Below are 19680 nucleotides of genomic sequence, written 5' to 3'. Positions count from 1 at the left end.
AGAAGCAGAATACTCTAGAAAACTATTTTTTCTGAGGCCAACCCTCTGCTCTCAGTCTTACATTAACACTTCCTATTCCTAAAGCCATAAACAGGCCAACCCCTCCCTTCAGACCCTGTGCCCTCATTTACAGTACTTTCTATTCCCCTCACTTCCTCTCTTCCCTGGTATCTCTCTCATCCCTTTTTCAGCCTGAACCTGTTTCTCTGCCCCACCACACCTTACCCCAGCCTCCTGTGATGATGAAACGGAAGCAACCACAGATGAGTGGTACCAACCGTAGTGCTTCTCACTTACCATCCCACTCCCTCCACTTCAGTGTCTACGCCTTCCTCCCCTTCATGATTCTCTCTCATATATTTTGTCGTTTCTTTTCTTTAATTTAGCTCTTTCCATCCTTTCCCCATTTTATTGCTCCAATGACATTCATGCTGTGCTGATTCTGGGGCTTGCTTTCAGCCTCCTTCACCCCCTCATCCCTGCGTCCAAGGCAAACCCACCCAAACCCACACAGCCAACAGCACAGGATGACCCGTACGTACTTGGGTTGTAATTTACACTCTTTCTCCAGCCCATAGTACTGTCTCCACCTTGCCACAGCCTTGCCCACATGAAGGCTGGTGCCTGCAATGCTCTATGAGGATAAACAACAGTGACAAAAGAAAAAGTGGAACAGAGTACATAAATATTTATATATCCAAATATAATCCAGAAACACATACGTGTATTTTTTAAATAAACTTTAAAAATTAAGGAACGTGTTGAATATCATGAGACTCTGTTTCTAAATGCTTGTGCCCTCTATAAAGAAATTGAAAAGATTAAAATTACAAAGGAACTAAGGGAACTATCTTTTTCCCTGAGAATTGTGGGCTTTTTTATTCTTTCCTCCCCAAAAAATAAGAATAAAAATCTAGCAATTCGAATTCTCCAGGAGTTTCCTTTTTGAACAGGTTTCTTTTTTATAAATTAATTCTATAGACATGTGGTTCTACTGAAATCAATGTCCAAGTAGAAAATAAGTACCATATTCAGAAGCAGCAGCAGTGTGGGATAGGACAGGGAATCTGACTTCACAGATAAAGCTCTGGTTCAGTGCAGACTGCACTAGGAAAGATCTCCCCATTTTAAGTAGAGTCAGTACATAAAAAATTTAGATTTTCCAAGTAAACTAATTATTTGGTCATACCTCAACTTACAAAGATTTCACCAAAAAAAAGAAAAATCTTTAAAAATCTGCTAACATTAAAGAGTTAAAGCAGTACTCAATTTATCATATATTCATTTGCATGCAACTTCTCTGGACTGAAACAACTCCTGTGAAAGAAGTAGACCTATGAGCAAAATGTGATTTAAGAAACCCAAAGCACTGATTCATATGAGAGAGAAAGAAAAAAATTGTTAGCTGCTTGGAAAAACTCACAAAAAATTCCAGCCTTGTAGATAGTGGAATTTAAAGGGTGTTGATCAACATTCCCAGGCCTCAAATTATCCATCACATCACCATTTATTGTATCATTATTTCCCTTTATCCTGGAGTCCTCAGGATGTCTGCCCAGTAAGTACATTCCTTAATTCCTTGGTTTCTACATTTTTTAATGTTACAAAACTCTTTAAGATTCTGATTTAAAATCTCTCCTAAAATATTCCCTCCTGCCAGAAATACATGAAACTTTGTGAAATTTTTTAAGAGGTGGGTCAGTCCACCTGCCTTAAGTAAGATCATAATAATCACTTAGCAGGGAACTGGCAGCAAGCTGAGAACAAATATCAAACAGAAGGCAGGCCCTAAATTCATGGCATCGAATAAGAGGAACGAATTCAATGAATCAGCTCCTTTAATGCTACAGACTACCATCCCAAGCTGGAAGAACTTGTCCTGAAAGTTCTGAAAATTGTGGTTTTGGGGGATGAAGATAGCAGGAGTTGAGAGCTGTCTTAGGAAAAACTTCAACAACATTGAAGTGAGTGGAGATCAATGCCTTGAAAATCCTTTAGAACAAAATTCTGCCATCTTTTTACGATTTCTTAAATCATACATTCTCAGACAGTGAATATCTAAGATGTGGCCAGAGCTATTTAGAAACACTTCAGAGCATGTGAGCATAATTTCATACTACATTATAAGAAATTGTTACAAAATTACATGATTCATCATCTGAACCCCAAGCCATTTTAAAACAGGAAAAGTGCTCTGAAAACTGCTGATTATTTGGCTTTCTTGTAACAAAGGCTTCTGAAATTAAGAATATACTTTAAGACTACATTCATTGGCCAAAATAGACAGTTTGCAATTTAAACAAGAGGAGTTTTGTCTCAAATGGCTGACTTGGCGAAGCATAACATTCTTTTCATCACTTTCTTTTTTACCCAGTGTTTTTCTGCTTAAGGACATCAATGTCTCCTAAATTTTCTTTTAGGTTTTCTTCTCAGGGAATCTACTTAAGCAATGTTAAGTCCCAAAAGCTATTCCTTGAAAACAAACTTTTTTATTAGCCAACAGGATATTGGAAAGCTGGTCCAATTTTAGACTTCAGTTCTATTATAAAGCAAACTATTCTTATTCTTGCTTTAAGCTAAGATCAGGATGCAGTGTTCACATGGGAAATCCAGAAGCCCTCCTTAAGGAACTTAGCTTAGCCCTCCCGACCAAGGACTCACAATACATGGAGGAAGGAACTAACTAGCCAAGATGGACCACATGGGTCAGAAAAGGGCAAAGGCATATTGTCCATTAATTCAGGAATATTCCAATGGAACTCAGCCCACCCCAGGGATCCCCATCCTGTTTGGCTGAGTTCTGCAGTTCAGGAGGCACAGCAGGCCTCTGCTGGTGGCCCCTTGGCAGACTAGGCAGAGTGCTGTGGCCCCAGTTGCTCCAGGCCCTGGGGTTCTCCTGCAGGGGAGGGGGCTCCCCACCTCTGTGTTACACTCTGCTGGATGGGTCCCTAACCAGTATGTCAGTGAGCCCCAATTTGTCACAGAGCATAATGGCATGACTTTTACTTGCAGTTCTCTGTCTCCTCCAAGCCCAAATATGCTTCCAGGGGCTAAGCTATGATTCAAGTTTCATAATAGCCTTAGGGCTAGACTCAGTCTTTCTCTTTCCTCTGACAAGTAAGGCTTTGATAGAAAAGTCCTTGCTCCCTAGGAATATTTCTCACAAGATCTCCTTAGCCCCTGCAAATAGGGCAACCCATTGCTGTGAATACAGTAAGCCTCAGCTGAGGTCCTCACTATACTAGGTGGCTACTCAAACACTCCCCTGGAGGTGACTGGACATTATCTATGAAATAAAATTATCTTAATTGGAGCAACAAGCATGTCTCGTGTAATAAAGAACAAAGATAATTTGATTCAGGAGACAGAAGACCACCCAGGCAAGCAAATAGGGAAAAGCAAGGAGAAAAGAAAAGGAAAAACCTAAGAAGGAAATATGAGGCAGTGGGCTTATGCTAGCACAGGGCTTCCCAATGCTGTCGCCGGCAAGGGTCAGCAGCAGCTTTTCATTCCTCACAATGATACACTGGTCACCACCAGTTAGACCAAGACCCAGCCTCCCCTCCAAAGCACTTTGCATGAAGCGTGCATAAATGTGCTGTGACCTGCTTGTGACCGTAATCCAGGAAAACCAGGAGAGGAGTAATGACAGGGTAAAGAAAATTCATTATGCTATTTACCTCCTTAGGCTCAAAGCTCCAGCTATTAGATTTTGCTGATCATAACAGGCTGTTGTATGGTGTTGAAGATGGCTGCAGCCTGCCAGCATTTGGACATTTCTGTGGGTTTAATTATTCTCTAGTAATAACTTCTCCCTATTTCTATGAAGAACAGATGAGCAACAATACTAGCCCAGGATCCTGTGTACTATGCAGGAGAGAGATGCAGCTTTTTGCAAACATGGTTTATGAATGTCATATCTACATTTTGATATACTCACTATAAAGCTGTAATACCAATAATAACGGTCTTTCCATTACAGATATTTAAATAAATGCTTTCCATGTGAAGCAGGAGTAATCATTATCAATATTTGGGTGAACCAGAATGCTGGTGACAGCTCTAACAGCTGCATTCAGCCTTGGCTCAGTAACAAAACACAGAAAGCTCCCCAGTGAGAAACAAGGCAGGGTTTGATAAATTCCATTCAGCTCTTCAGTTACAGATTATTAAAAGATGAATTATAAAATTGGCACAATAATAGCCATGCACATTCTTTCTGGCCAGCATCATCCCCAAGGCTCTGATAATCACAGTGGAATCTTTAAATCAGAGGACAATTCAGGTCTAACTCAAAACGACAGTGTTTGTAAAGCTGCCATGCACCATTAGCACATGCACTTCCCTGAGCAATTGTTCGATTACTTACCACAGACAGCCACATGTGGTTGCTGATGGGACAAAGACAGCATGGGATGACATAAGGGTCTCAGTATCGACTTTTTCTGGTCCACAGAACAGGACTCAGGAGATGGAGGCAGGCAGACAATGCTTTCAAAATTTTTAAGCAGAGGCCTTGGATTGAGGGCAGTGTCTTTCATGCTTTCCTCACCAGACAAAGGGTTTGACCACATGTTCTTGTGGATTCCGGGTAGAATTCAGCAAAATATATGTAATCTATTAGGACACTAAGTATTTCCAGTACAATATACTAAATATCTGTTCCCTTTTAAATTGCCTGTATTAGAGTTCTCTGCAGAAATGAAACTAATTGTATCTAATTTTATATGTATATATATCACACATACATATAGAATAAGTATACATAATATACTCATATATATCATACATGTATATTTAGAAAGAAAAAGAGAAACACATATATTTGTTTTAAGGAACTGTCTCATGAAATTCTGGGGGCTGGCAAGTCCAAAATCTTCAGAGCAGTCTGGTAGGCTAGCAATTCAATAAGAGTTGATGTTGTGATCTGGAGTCTGAAATCTGCAGGCCAGGGCAGCAGTGAGGAAACTCAGGCAGGGTTTTCTGTAGGAGACCAATATAAATATAGGTTCTCTTACCATCAGCCATAAAGTCCCAAAGTCTGGGCTGAGAGGTTGGACTGTGGTTTATTAGATATATCTTAATAACTGGCCTTCAAAATTCAAAGAGAATTTCTGTCTGACCTCAGTTGTGACTATTCCCAAATTAAGACACTATAGTCTGAAAAAGTTAACTGGAGAAATTGACTGTACTTTTTATAGAGAAAAAAAAGAAGTTATTACATCCTAGATAAATCTCTCCTTTTTTCACCTAAAATGGTAAGGAAAATAAGAACAGAATTTTGATAAACACACAAAAAATTTATTATAAGAGTATTTGCACTCAAATCCTTGTTTGCTGCTAACTCTGAAGAATAAGGATAGTATCCTTTTTATTCTCCACTGTATCCCAGTTTTTAGCAGAATTTTTGGCACATAGTAAATGCTCAATAAATATTTATTAAAAGAAGGGGCTCCACAGATTGAAGGCATGGATAACATTTTTGTATATTCATCCAAAATTTAGGCAAATGAAATTCATTCCATTTGTCAATTACAGTTTAAGGAGATTATCTAGCAGGAGGCAGCTTTCTTGAAATAAGATTCCAGACAGAAATCCATCTGTCAACTAATGATACAGATATTAAGAACTAAGAAGTCTCTAACAAAATTGCTAAGTCCAACCTCCTGCCTGTGTAGAGAAGCAGCTGAAGTGCCATTATCTGCTCACACTGCAGGACAAGAGTCCTTCATCTCCTTCTGTTCTCCACCTTCGGAATCTGTTAGGAAAGCAGATCTTCCCACCGTGAAGCAAACAGGCCCTCATACTGTTTAGACAATAGGACATCCTGCCGGTCAAATTCTTCCCCCAGCATTCAAAATGTTTCTAGAAATATACACTATTTTCTTGATGCAAGTCCATAGTTCATGTAATGCAAACAGTGGAGTTAAAATAAACATAGTACAGTTTAAAACTCAATCTCTTGAACGATCATTCTTTTTTAATTCTTAATAATTGGACGAGAATTGAGCTGAAGCTTGTATCTTTAACATCTATGGCAAAAGAAGCTGTTTAAGCAAACATCTATTATAAATAGCATATATATTATATTAAGATTTGACAGACCATATTAATCCTATCTTTAAGAACTAGATTTTTAAATACTTTTATAGTTATTAGTGATTATTTGTACATAAAAGAATTCAGGCTTTTTAAAAAATGAGTCATGTATTTATTAAAGCATACCTAACTAAATTTCTTCATCAATGCTTTGTTGTATTCTTCTAATGTTGTTTCTGTTAATGATATACTTTCTAAAAAGCTAATGTAGCTAGTTTTAAAATATTCCATGATATTTCTTTTTTTTTTTTTTTTTTTTTTTTTGAGATGGAGTTTCACTCTTGTTACCCAGGCTGGAGTGCAAAGGTGCAATGTTGACTCACCGCAACCTCCGTCTCCTGGGTTCAAGCAATTCTCCTGCCTCAGCCTCCCGAGTAGCTGGGACTACAGGATGCACCACCATGCCCAGCTAATTTTTGTATTTTTAGTAGAGACGGGGTTTCACCATGTTGACCAGGATGGTCTCGATCTCTTGACCTCGTGATCCACCCATCTCGGCCTCCCAAAGTGCTAGGATTATAGGCATGAGCCACCGCGCCCGGCCGATATTTCACTTTTATAGTAGTTTAACTTAATCTAAACTGGTGAGGTTTTGGAAATGTTGAAGAAAATGAGCATAAACAATACCTCATAAATTAAAAATATGAGATCTGAAAAAATAAATGTTGCCTCTAGCTCAAGGGAAAAAAATTAAAAATTAAATGCTTCCTCCACCAAAACATACAACCCTTCACAAGCCTCTATTCATGTCCTTGTCCTTTAGTGTGACCAACACTTCAGGGTGGGAATAGTTGATTGAGTGACACAATGGAGAGAAGGCAAAATAAAGAAAATGTTTGGGTTTTTTTTCTTATTGTCTGTATTCTGACACTTGTCTAGTTTATCAGCTGTTCACTTTGTGGGATTTAAATCTTAAATTACAAAATTATAGAAAAGAAAACATGAGCCAGACTATGTCGCTGTCAGCAGAGACAGATGGGTTTCTATCTTGGTCTTAGATTCCCTAGAAAATATTTCCTATCATGTTATATAACACTTATTTTACATATACTTATTACACATCTTCCCTGCACAAACTCATACTTCTACTACTCTTCCAAAAATGTTTTGTTATTTGTGAGTTACATTGAAGACACCTGATCGGCCACCTCCAGAGTGACTCATTTCTAAAGTCACACTCTCGATAAGTGTTTATTATGTCACCTGCTGTCTGCCAACCACTGAAGCATATAAAAAAAAAATAAGGTAGCCCCCAGTCTAAGAAACTTACCTGTGAAGAAAACAGGCCTGTAACAAATCAAGTAAATGCTACTTTATCAGGCATACAAAAGAGGTGGGTACAAAGGAGGACCAGCCAACTCTCTCTGGGCACTGAAGAAGGCCATCTGGAAAAAACAACAGCTCATCTGGCTCTCTGAAAGATGAGGAGATATTCTCTGAGGGCGATAGGAGAGAAAGGCATTCCAGACAAGAATGGCCTCGCAGAAGCATGGGGAGGAGAAAACAGTGGGAAATTGATGAGTAGGTCATTATCATCAGCAAACAGTAGCATGAGGAATGGGTAAATGCTGGACAGGCAAACTGAAAACAAATCATGAAGGATTTTTTATGCCCAGAATAATTCTGATTCTTATTGTTCAGGCCAATGGCTTTTGATAGAGAAAAATAATGTTTAAGCCACAGAAGGCTTCAATAAATAGATAAAAACTATGCCCCCTCTTCCTAGAAAACACACATTTCACATTGAATGCCCTTCCCAAACACATTCTCAGGTCTTTAGCCTCTCTACTACCCAAAAACACTATCCTTTGTTATTTCATGTTCCTTACAGGTCCATCTGGAGCAGGATCCCCAAAGATTGGGATCCCCATTCAAACCTTGAAACAGAAAATGGAATATGAGCTGGAAAGTCCCAAGAGACTGGCTTCATAGTTCAGACTCCGCTTTTCCCTCCTTTCCATTCCTCAACTTCCCAATGCAATCTGTTTTTCCCACATTTCCCTATTCCTTCCTACAGCTATGACATGGAGAAGCCTTCAAATTTTGAAATAACTTTTCTTTGAAACTATTCTTCCTCCTTTCTTTCCAACTTTAGTTAGTAACAATCACCACCACCAATGCTTGTGGTGTGTTGCAGAGTGTGGTTGCTAACTTAAATACAGCTAGTGGCCCTTGACATTTTATCCAATCATCTAAGCCCATGATAGAAATTTAAACAGATATTTGTGTTCTCCTGAGGGAATAACAAATCCTGGACATCCATTTGCAAGCCAAAAGGTAGATATTCTCCATGGTTCTTACCCCTGCTCAGCCTTATGCTGCTTCAAATATTAAAGAAATCTCAAGAAAATGTGCTAGCTGAAGCCCTGAGGTAGATGAGGCAAACTCATTCTTAGATTAAGTGTGGATATCTGTCAAAATAAATCACTGCCCCTTCAGAGTTGGAAAAGTCCAATGTAGTCAATATGCCACCAAGAGACTTATTGGTCTCAAGTGATAGTGTCTGTTTCTGGCAGTTGACATGTGCTGTGGCAATGTAGGTCTGCTGTGGTAAGTGGGAGTCCTTACTGTTAAGCTCACAAATAGCCTCATCCCTGACACCGTCATGACTCTATTCACCGGCCTTAGTTCTTAGTTCTTAAAAACCAATGTTCTTAGTGCTGAAGTTGAGAAATCCTGGGCCAGAGCAATACACTTGGCCTCTCGGTTTCCACAACTGTATAATAGGGTCATTTAGTTTTTACATGTTGAGTTCTGTAAGTGCAATAAAATCCCTGCCCCCATGAGGGCTACACTTTTTAATGGGAGTAACAATATCACCTACTTCAGAGGGTTATGAAGCTTATAGGAGTTAATAAATATTAGGCACTTGGAACAGTACATAGCATATAGCAGGGCTCAATATAATTCAAGTTGTTCTTTTGAAGCAATTATGACAGCACCTATCACATAGTATATGCTCATTAAAATGCAATTGATATTACAATTAAACATAGATGAGTCAATATTTATTAGTCAAAAGTTTGCTCCCTGAATACTATTTCTCTTCTATGCCTGCTGTTTGTTCTCAACTTCCACTGGGGACCTAGAGGTCTTCCATGGCTTCAGTCAGTTCACAGGGATAAGAAATCAGATAGAAAAATCAGCTCAAGATGGATTAAAGACTTAACTGTAAGGCCTGAAACTATATAAACACTAGAAGATAACCTAGGGAAAATTCTTCCAGATATTGGTCAAGGCAAAGAATTCATGACTAAAGCCTCAAAAGCACAGGCAACAAAAATATACAATAGAGACTTACTTCAGCTAACAAGCTTCTTTCTGCACAGCAAAAGAAAAAAATCAATGGAGTGAACAATTTGCAAAATGAGATAAAATATTTGCAAATTATGCATCCAAGGGAAGACTAATATCCAGAATTTATAAACTCAAACAACTCAACCAAAAAAACACACAAATAATTCCATTAAAAATTGGGCAAAGGACATGAATAGATATTTTACAAAAGAAGACATACATATGGTCAACGGGCTTCTGAAAAAAAAAAGCTTATCATTACTCATCAGAAAAATGCAAACTGAAGCCACAATAAGATATCCTACACCAGTCAGAATAGCTATTATTAAAAAGACAAAAAATAACAGATGTTGGCGAAGATGTAGAGAAAACTAAATGCACTGTTAGTAGGAATGTAAATTAGTACAACATCAATGAAACAGTATGGCGATTTCTCAAAGAACTAAAAATAGAACTATTCAATCCAGCAATCCCACTACTGGGTATCTACCCAAAAGAAAAGAAATTATTATATCAAAAAATACTTGCACTTATATGTCTATTGCAGCACTATTCACAATAGCAAAGATATGGAATCAACTTAAGTGCCATCAGCAGATGACTGGATAAAGAAAATGTGGTATATATACACAATGAAGTACTATTCAGCCATAAAAAAAACCAAAATTATGTCTTTTGTAGTAACATGAATAGAACTGGAGGCCATTATCTGAAGTGAAGCAAGTCAGACACAGAAAGACAAATAGCACATGTTCTCACTTGTAAGTAGTAGCTAAATAATGTGTATGCATGGACATAGAGTATGGACTGATAGACAATGGAGACTTGGAAGGGTGAGGGAGTAGAAACGGAGATAATGAGAAATTACTTGATGGGTACAATGTACATTATTTGCGTGATGGATACCCTAAAAGCCCTGACTTTACCACTGCAATCTATGCATGAAACAAAATTACTCTTACACCCCATAAATATATACAAATAAAAAAATAATAAATTAATAAGCCTTTAAAAATCAGTTAGAAGGTCTAGGTAGGACCCTGTTTTTTTCTGAGCAAGGAATGGTTTCCTAATAATCTCAAGTAGGAGCAAACAAAGGAAGATAAAGCTACACTAGGGAAAAAAATTACTTGCGAAAGACAGCCTAACCCCATCTCAGACCTGAATTCCAAATTAATGATACTCCTCCAGAGAACTCAATGGAAAAAAGGGATAACAAAAGCAAAATCATTTTGCTCCTTTGCACAAACTTCCACCAAAAGTACAAATGCCAGCCATCATTTTGTACCAGGAATTAGTCAGATGACTTTTGTTTACACATTCTTGTTGAGGATTTGTTTTGCTTTGCAGGCACAGCTATCCTTGGCTCATGACCAGGAGAGCTCTGAACATTTCATTCTGTAAACTCTTATTGATTCAAGGGCAAGGCTGACTAGAAAGGCAAATCATGTGGCCCAAAGAACAGAAGCTTTGACTCCATGCAGAAAACCCAGATAACTTGCTAAATAGTTCTCTCCTAGATGGCTGGCTAGAGAATTCTAGAAGGATGAATTTCAAACTAAAAAGTTCAACCTAAAGAGTTTTTATTTCTAACCCTTCTTCATTAAAAAAATAGTGCTTCTGGCAGATTTTCAACAAAGCTTATAATAGAACCTTAATGTTTTCATTTTAAAATCTAAGAATGAAATCGTGTCCCAAAACAAAAACCTGTCCCTATTTGCTTCTCTTAATTCTAAAAAACCTTCCATCATATTTGAAATTAAAACATTCATCCTCATTATCTTTGCAATACAACTTTAATTTGTAAATGTCAGATGTCTAATCTCTGTCATCAGAAAAATTATCAGAATTTAGTCTTTACTGGTTTTTTTTTGTTTTTTTTTTTTTTTACAACTAAATCCACCTTTCCTTGGAGGCCATTATCCCAAACCAAGTCTCCTTAAGGGATTCAATTATAGCTACTTATATAATTTTTAATGCTTGGGATTATCTTCTAAAATTGCAAATTTTAGTGATAGATTTCTACCTTAGAATTAGCAGAGTAATTTCATAGATATAATTATGAGAACAGAGTTTAAATGGACCCTCACTTATCAAAAATTTTTGAAGACTTGCTTCTTTGACAAATGTTATGTTTTCTAAGATACGAGAAAGTTACGTAGGCTATGTGTGACTTGAAAAGAATATTATCTGTGTCCTCAATCCTCATGTTACTTTCTACATACCTCTGTTACAGTACACATAGTGTGATATTTGTCTACATTAATTCCCACTAGACTCTGAGCTCCAAGAGGACAGAGAGCAAGTCTCAGCCATCTTTGTTTTCCTAGGACCTAGATCTTAGTTGGTATTCAAATACTTATTCTGTAAAAGATAATCATGTAATTCATTTCCTTTGTTACTTAAGCCAAACAAGGATTAGAGTTGAAAAACTTATAAATAAGTTAAATATACATTTCTTGTCTAGTAACAATGTGAATAAAAACAATCTCAGGAAAATATTTAGACCAGCTCTTAACAACCAGGATTCCTCAAAAGAATTAGGGCCTACAAAGAATGATTTGAGTAACTGTTTTCTCTCAGGGTTGATACATTCTAGATGCCCAGAAGAGAAATTAATTCATTACATATAATAGGTGCCTTTGGATGTTAGGGCTTAGTTATCTGGAACACGGTTGAAAAAGGCTGATATTGATTCTTATTGTACAAATCTAAACTATAAATATGAAAAAGACTTAAATCAGTTTTCAGTCTGACCTTAGGAAGGATAGTATCACATATTGATTAGCCCAGTCTATTAATGAATTGGTCAACTATTTAATGATTAGTCTGGTGTCTAACAGTCTAGGTAATCTAGAAAGTAGAGACTGAGACAAGGATTTAAGGTGCCGACACTTTTTGGGGGAGATGTAAGCCCAGGGGAGCAAAAGAAAGAAGAAAAGAAAATGAGTTAAGGTACAGTTGCATTGCAATACGGTACACTTTGCTACCTGCTCTCTTCTGAGATAGATGAGATATCCATGGGCATCTATCATGGGATGCCCATGACCCAGAAGGAGACTCAGCAGGTCACTCAGCAGGCATGTGTGCATGGTACATGGGACTTCTCGAGAAGTGCTGTGCAGAGGAACTGCATCTCAGATAGTCCGTAGAAGAAAGAATGAAGAAGTCTATCTGCCCAGCTATCTCTCATCTCACATTTCCTGCTAGTCAAGGCTCACCCTGTGAGGAGCAAACACCCACTCCCTTCTTGGTTGCACCATACAGCTTTTCAGGAGTCTCAAGACTCCAGATCTCACCCCTGGAAAGCAGTGTTTCATCCAAGCCCAAAAATAAAGGGGCAACAAGGAGTGTGGGACACCAACCAAAAGAGAAGGAAAGTGGCAGTCATGGGAATCTAATACGCCACACAATGCTTGTGCTCTAGAGCAGCTCAATTAAACCTTATTCAGGGTGAAGAGCTTAGAATCCACTTTTTCCTTCAAGACCAGTGGTTGCTAAGGCATATACAGAGGAGAATTCCATTCTAATAAGGAAAGATCCTCCCAAGACTCCTTGCCTTGCTTTGCATCTTCTAGGGAAATGGCTCTGGTCCAAGACACACACTCTGCTTTTACATTATCTTGGAGAGCTCTGGGCACTAGTCCAAGCTACTATTTTACCAAATATCCCAAAAGCTAAATTGCTATTCCTGGGTATAGACGGAAGAAAGCACTGCAATGGATTGTTTAGCTTGGTTTGTTTTCAACAGATCTTATCCAGCTTACTATTTGCACAGCCATTAAGGTCATTTGTGTCAAGATCTAGCACTGTCATCCTTTCACCTGTATTTAGTCTCTTGGCTAACTCATCTACTATTGTTAATTATTTCAGCTAGCCCTATCCTAACTAGAAGAAGTAAGCCAGATGAGAGTTAGTATGACTGGTCTCTTAAAATGAATAGATGACCACAACTCTTGAATTATCTCCTGTAATCTGTTCTTTTACAATAAAATTGAACATCTAAGAACTAGAGGCTGCACAAATGTCTAGGGAAATTCACTTTTCTAACATCATAAACTACATCCAACAAGTCTTTCCAGGATTTTGTCCACTCTGGCAATCATTGTACATATTATTCATCTACCCACTCTGTGGAACAAATTCACCTGAAAATCCTGCCACACATTTGAAAGGTTAAATGCTGACACTCATATTCCCAAGTCAAATCTTCCACCTAGACCCATGCAGACTTCATGAAATGTTGGTAGAGATCACCAAGGCTGCAGAATTTTGTCAAGGGCTACAAGTGTTTTGAGATTTACCAGCTAGTCTCTTTAATCTCCTGTTATAATGTTAACAATCCCTAGAGCAATTATCTGCCTTGGAAAATTTAGATAAAGAAAATACTTAAGTGTATCAAATCCATTAGGCAAGAAAAGTTTAAGAACATTTAGTGTTTTCTGGTTAAAGCTAAATAAAGTGGAGTTATGCCACAAACTAAGGCCTCGAGGAAAAAACTGCTGAATCCCTTGTCTAAAGGAGTAACTTCATCCCTGAGTTTTCGCTCAGTGAAGCCATTTTTTTTTTTGGCACCAGGTTCTGCTTTTGATCCATTAGGCTTCATCCATTTGAAGGGTTCATGACATCATCTGTGCAGGCTCGCAGTACTGAAGGTTGCATTTTGTAAAACACTCAGCCATGTTGACTCATTTATCAAAAGCAACTGGCCTCCGTCTACACCCTGATTTAGTCTGAACTGTGCCTAAGAGTTCTGCAAGCACTATGAAGGCTGACTTATTAAATTTCTGTTGAAATCTCTGCTGGGATGAATGACTGATAGCCAATGCTTTCTCCCTTGACCCATTTTTTTCCAGTAGCCCCTCCTTCTACAACAGTAATTCTTTCCATTTGGCTCTACTGTACTCTAAAGTTTGTGTCCAACAAAAAGTATTGTGATGAGACAAACACAAAATATGGCCTTCAGTGTGAATCTTAACTGTAAAGCAAACTGCAACTTTGGTCTTATGCAACCTATAGTCTCATAGACTACAGTAAAACTTATAGAAATCCAGCTGATATAAACCGATACAGTCATACTGATTGTCAAAATATTGAAATACTTTTATACTTCATTTTTGTTTTGTTTTGTTTTGTTGTTTTTTGAGACAGAATCTTACTTTGTTGCCCAGGCTGAAATGCAATGGCACGATCTCAGCTCACTGCAATCTCTGCCTCCCAGACTCAAGTGATCCTCCTGCCTGAGCCTCCCAAGTAGCTGGGACTACAGGCATGTGCCAGCACATCTGGCTAATTTTTGTGTTTTTTTGTAGAGATGGGATTTCACCATGTTGCTCAGGCTAGTTGTTCAGGCTGAGCACAAGTGATCCTCCCACCTTAGCCTCCCAAAGTGCTGGGACTACAGGCGTAAACCCCACGCCCAGACTTTACTTCTTTTTTTTTTTTTTGAAATGGAATCTCACTCTGTCACCCAGGCTGGAGTGCAGTGGCAAGATCTCAGCTAACTGCAACCTCCACCTCCAAGCTTCAAGCAATTCTCCTGCCTCAGCCTCCTGAGTAGCTAAGACTACAGGCACATGCTACCAGGTCTGGCTAATTTTGGGGTGTTTTTTGTGGGGGACAGAGTTATGCTGTTGTTGCCCAGGCTGGAGTACAATGGCGTGATCTCAGCTCACCACAACCTCCGCCTCCCAGATTCAAGTGATTCTCCTGCTTCAGCCTCCCAAGTAGCTGGGATTACAGGCATGCACCACCATGCCTGGCTAATTTTATATTTTTAGTAGAGACAGGGTTTCTCCATGTTGGTCAGGCTGGTCTCAAACTCCTGACCTTATGTGATCCACCCACCTTGCCCTCCCAAAGCACTAGGATTACAGACATGAGCCACCACGTCCAGCCTATACTTTCTAATAAGTATAAAAATTCTCTTAGCAATTAATCTCCACATTCACCTCAGTTGCTGTTCTTACCTACTCTCCCCAGACCACTATAAACAAACACATTTACTTTCTTATATCATGTTTCTTCCTCAGAAAGGCAGCACTCAGTGACTACTGGCCACAGTCAACTGTGATGCCAGCCAACCAGAAGTGGCTGGGATTTTTTTGGCATCGATCAAGGCCTGGTGCAGCTCATGATCTGTCAAAAGCCAGTTTGGTGCTGGCTGAGTTTTGGAAAGGGCTGTTCTCATCACAACCCAAGCAGTGGGCTTGCAAGAGTTTCATTTCAGAGCTCAGATCACCAGGATTATAAAGGAAGGCCCAGGTTCTGTGGCACAGTGGATAGCACATTGGACTTCTAAAGGAAGATCCAGATGAGGCCAAACCTGGCAAGGAAGTTGAAACCTAGAGGAGGATAAAAAAGCATGAAAATGGGTTCTCCTTATAGAGCCCAGACTGAGACAATGAATCCACACCCTTAAACTGAAAGTGATCAGGCAAAGCCAAGCTGACCTCAGATAAAGCATACATCAAAAAAAATGAGTAATTCTCTATCCTCAATTTTTTTCAGTAGTTCACAAGTGTCCCTATGACTGAGGACTAGTCCCTTTCCAATGAGCAGGGAATAAATTCTTCTAATTTGCTATATTTCTTTTCTCCAGGGAAAACTTAATCACAATAGGCAATGTGTCTCCAGGTTCTATAATACTATGACATATGAGATTTCTATCCAATAAACTGTCATAAGCAACATGATCCTACATCCAAAAAAACCAGTAGTCTCAGCCCCAAACTCCTTAAGCTAATAAACAACTTCAGTAAAGTCTCAGGATACAAAATCAACATGCAAAAATCACCTACACACAAATAACAGTCAGGTCAAGAGCCAAATTGGGAATGTACTCCCATTCACAATTGCCACAAAAAGAACAAAATACCTAGGAATATAGCTAACTAGGTAGGTGAAAGATCTCTATAAGGAGAACTACAAAACACGGCTCAAGGAAATAAAAAATGACACAAATAAGTGGAAAAACATTCCATGTACATGGATAGGAAGAATCAATATTGTTAAAATGGCCATACTGCCCAAAGCAATTTATAGATTCAAAGCTAGTCCTTTTAAGCTACCATTGAGATTCTTCACAGAACTAGAAAAAAACTATTTTAAAATTCATATGTAACCAAAAAAGAATCTGAATAGCCAAGGCTAAGCAAAAAGAACAAATCTGGAGTCATTACACTACTCAACTTCAAACTACACAACAGGGCTATCGTTAAAAAAAACAGACACATAGATCAATGGAACAGAATAGAGAGCTGATGTGGTTGGCTCTGTGTCACCCAAACCTCTTCTCAAATTGTAATCCCCATGTGTCAGAGGAGGGGCCCGGTGGGAGGCGACAGGATCATGGAGACAGATACACCCTTGCTGTTCTCATGATAGTGAGTTCTCATAATATCTGATGGTTTAAAAGTGTGACACTTCCCCCTTCACTCTCTCTCCTGGCACCATGTAAGATGTGCCTTGCTTCCCCTTCACCTTCCACCATGATTGAAGTTTCCTGGGGGCCGTCCCAGGCATGCAGAACTGTGAGTCAATTAAACCTCTTTTCTCTATAAATTACCCAATCTCAGGTACATCTTTATAGCAGTGTGAGAATGGACTAACAAGAACTCAGAAATAAGACCACACACCCACAACTATCTGATCTTTGACAAACCTGACAAAAACAAGCAATGGGGAAAGGATTCTCTAGTTAATAAATGGTGCTAGAATAACTGGTTAGGCAAATGCAGAAGATTGAAACTGGACCCCTTCCTTATACCACATATAAAAATCAACTCAAGATGAATTAAAGTCTTAAATATAAAACCCAAAACTATAAAAAACCCTGAAAGATAACCTAGGCAATGCTATCCAGGACATAGGCACGGGCAAAGGTTTCATGATGAAAATGCCAAAAGCAATTGCAACAAAAGCAAAAATTGGCAAATGAGATCTAAGGAAAGTAAAGAGCTTCTGCACAGCAAAAGAAACTATCAACAGAGTAAACAGACAACCTACAGAATGGGAGAAAATTTTTGCAAACTATGCATTCGACAAAGGTCTAATATCCAGCAACTATAAGGAACTTAAGCAAATTTACGAGAATAAAAAAACAAACAACCCTATTAAAAAGTGGGCCAAGAACATGAACATACACTTTTCAGAAGACATACATGCAGCCAACAAACATATGAAAAAAAGCTCAACGTCACTGTTCATTAGAGAAATGCAAGTCAAAACCACAATGAGATACTATCTCACACCAGTCAGAATGGCTACTATTGAAAAGTCAAAAAGCAACAGATGCTGGTGAGATTGTAGAGAAAAAAGAATGCTTTTACACTGTTTGGTGGGAGTGTAAATTAGTTCAACCATTGTGGAAGACAGTGCGGCAATACCTCAAAGTCCTAAAGATGAATATCATTCTACCCGGCAATCCCATTACTGGGTATTTACCCAAAGGAATATAAATCTTCTATTATAAAGACACTGTCGCGTGTACGTTCATTGCAGCACCATTTACACTAGCAAAGACATGGAATCAACCTAAATGCCTATCAGTGATAGACTAGATAAAGAAAATGTGGTACATATATACCATGGAATACTATGCAGCCTTAAAAAAGAACAAAATCATGTCCTTTAGGGACATGGATGGAGCTGGAGGCCATTGTCCTTAGCAAACTAATGTAGCAACAGAAAACCCAATACCACATGTTCTTACTTATGAGTGGGAGCTAAATGATGGGAATGCATGGACATATACAGGTGAATAACAACACACCAGGGCCTGCTGGAGGGTGAAGGATGGGAGGAGAGAGAGGATCAGGAAAAATAACTAATGGGTACTAAGTCTTAATACATGGGTGATTAAATAATCTGTACAACAAACCCCATGACACAAGTTTACCTATGTAACAAACATGCATATGTATCCCTAAACTTAAAAGCTTTAAGTACAAAAAATTTAAAAATAAAATGAACTGTTGTGTGGTCATAAAATGTTTGACAGGTCCTTGTTCATGTAGAGTTTTGAGCACTCTACATGGAATAGCATTTTGTAATGCTTCAAAAGTTACTTTTTTTCCCCTATTGAGTAATCCCAGGGGATATTTTACAAGAATTATATGGCCTAAGGCTGCTATAATTTTGAAATGTATCATCTGTATTTTTATCCAGCAAAATAAATTCGCAGTTGACAATTATACCCATTAAACTAAACTATTTGCAAATGCTGTTCCTCTGAAATACTGAGTCTATCAAATAATTTCTGCCCACAAAGGACATGAAATAATCCATTTTCTAAACTGTCTTCTTCCTTCTCTTATATATAAAATTTTAATTTTTAATCCAAATATTTAATTTCAATTTCACTAAATGAATCAAGAACCTCAAGGGCAGAAGGTATATTCAAATATATGTAACAATGACATAAATATTTTCACAACTTGATTCTCCCTAGACATTTCTATTATCTCCCATTTATCCCTAAACAAAAATTCCTTCACAAATATATCAATTTAATACAGGAAAGTTGATAGCTTCTTATCAGTGTGGACAAACCAATAACTATTTCAAAAGAAAATGCCACACTCATATTCCCTAATCTACCTTTAAAAAATGAAGAAATGATCTGAGTCTCTATGTTATCTCTCTAGGTGGAGCAAGAAGAATATTCCCATGAAGCTGTCTTAGGCATCAACCATTTCTGCATCAATTCATTCATTAGTCTAAAATTTACTATGTGCCTACCAGTTATGCACCAGTGAGGATTCATTCTTAAAATGGAGATAACTGAAACTTATTATTTTATGAAGATAAAGTTTGTGAGGATTAGATGAGATGATTCATGTAAAGTACTTAGTACAGTGTCTGGCACAGAATAAGCACTCAATGAAAGTTAACAATGGATAACGTTGTTGAAAACACTAGTGGGCACTAGTACTACAAAGATAAATATTATTTTTATTAACCTCGGGTTGCTAAAAATCTAGCAGGGCAGATAGATGTGTGGCTGTAGCAGGAGTATATGGTGGCATCATAAATACAGTAACGCTGTCTCCTGGATTTCCCAGAGTAACCCAGATTTCAAATATTCTGCCCCATTGATAGATGTTGAGTTCGATTCATGTCTGATTATCTTATGTTTGAAATATGGTTTCTAAGCCAGGCACAGTGACTCATGCCTGTAATTCCAGCACTTTTGGGAGACCGATGCAGGTAGATCACCTGAGGTCAGGAATTCCAGACCAGCCTGGCCAACATGGTGAAACCTCATCTCAACTAAAAATACAA

The sequence above is a fragment of the Aotus nancymaae genome, unplaced genomic scaffold (genome assembly GCF_030222135.1).
Source record: "Aotus nancymaae isolate 86718 unplaced genomic scaffold, 86718_ANA_hifiasm-v0.15.2.pri h1tg000062l, whole genome shotgun sequence".
Taxonomy (NCBI): domain Eukaryota; kingdom Metazoa; phylum Chordata; class Mammalia; order Primates; family Aotidae; genus Aotus; species Aotus nancymaae.
The sequence above is the reverse complement of the archived record's forward strand: the minus strand, read 5'-3'. Positions refer to the sequence as shown.